Below are 738 nucleotides of genomic sequence, written 5' to 3'. Positions count from 1 at the left end.
CCGGCGGGGCCGCGACCTCGGGACCCTGCAGGGCCGGCCTCTCCACGGGCCCGCTTGCCTGCTTTTAGGATTAACAGGGAGCCCTGCTCCCGAAGCGGGCGTGCAAGTCTCCCCAGAAAGACGTTCACAAAGCCGGGCCCGAACAACGGCCCTCTGCAGGCTCCGCCACCAGGGCTGCTTGGACCTGGGCTGCTGGCCGCCCACGCCGGCCCTCTGTGGAGCCCCTGGTCCTGCCGCCTGCGGACCAGGTCCGCGTGGGCCTGGGATGGGACCGCCTGCCGCCCCCTCCCCCCACCAGCCCTCTCCTCTGGCCAGGTCACCTTGCTTTAGAAAAGTGAGCATTTTAGGTTTCTGAAGTCCAGCATTTTAGTGCTTTTCACCAGCAAGCCCGTTCAGGGGGTCGCTGTGCCCTGCTGACGGAAACAGTCCCCACCGTGGCTTTTCCCTTTGGTGTTTCACTTCCTGGGCTTACAGGGCACCTTCCCTCAGCATTGGTGGTGGCCAGCCCAGAAGGACGGGCAGCAAACGGGCAAAACCTAGACAAAGAGTGACTCTCCCCATCAAGCTGTAACCCATGGGGAGGCTGGGGGCTCTGAGGTGCATAGAACCCGGGTGCCTTGTGCGGGGCAGGGCTTGGGGTGGGTGCATCTGCAGAGACACACAACACGCACAGACCAAGGCCACAGCCCCGCGTGTGTGCAGATGCGAAAGCCTGAGAAACGGCTCCAGGAGGTCGCC

This window comes from Monodon monoceros, unplaced genomic scaffold (assembly GCF_005190385.1).
Source record: "Monodon monoceros isolate NGI ecotype Baffin Bay Population unplaced genomic scaffold, NGI_Narwhal_1 Super_Scaffold_21, whole genome shotgun sequence".
Lineage (NCBI taxonomy): Eukaryota > Metazoa > Chordata > Mammalia > Artiodactyla > Monodontidae > Monodon > Monodon monoceros.
The sequence above is the reverse complement of the archived record's forward strand: the minus strand, read 5'-3'. Positions refer to the sequence as shown.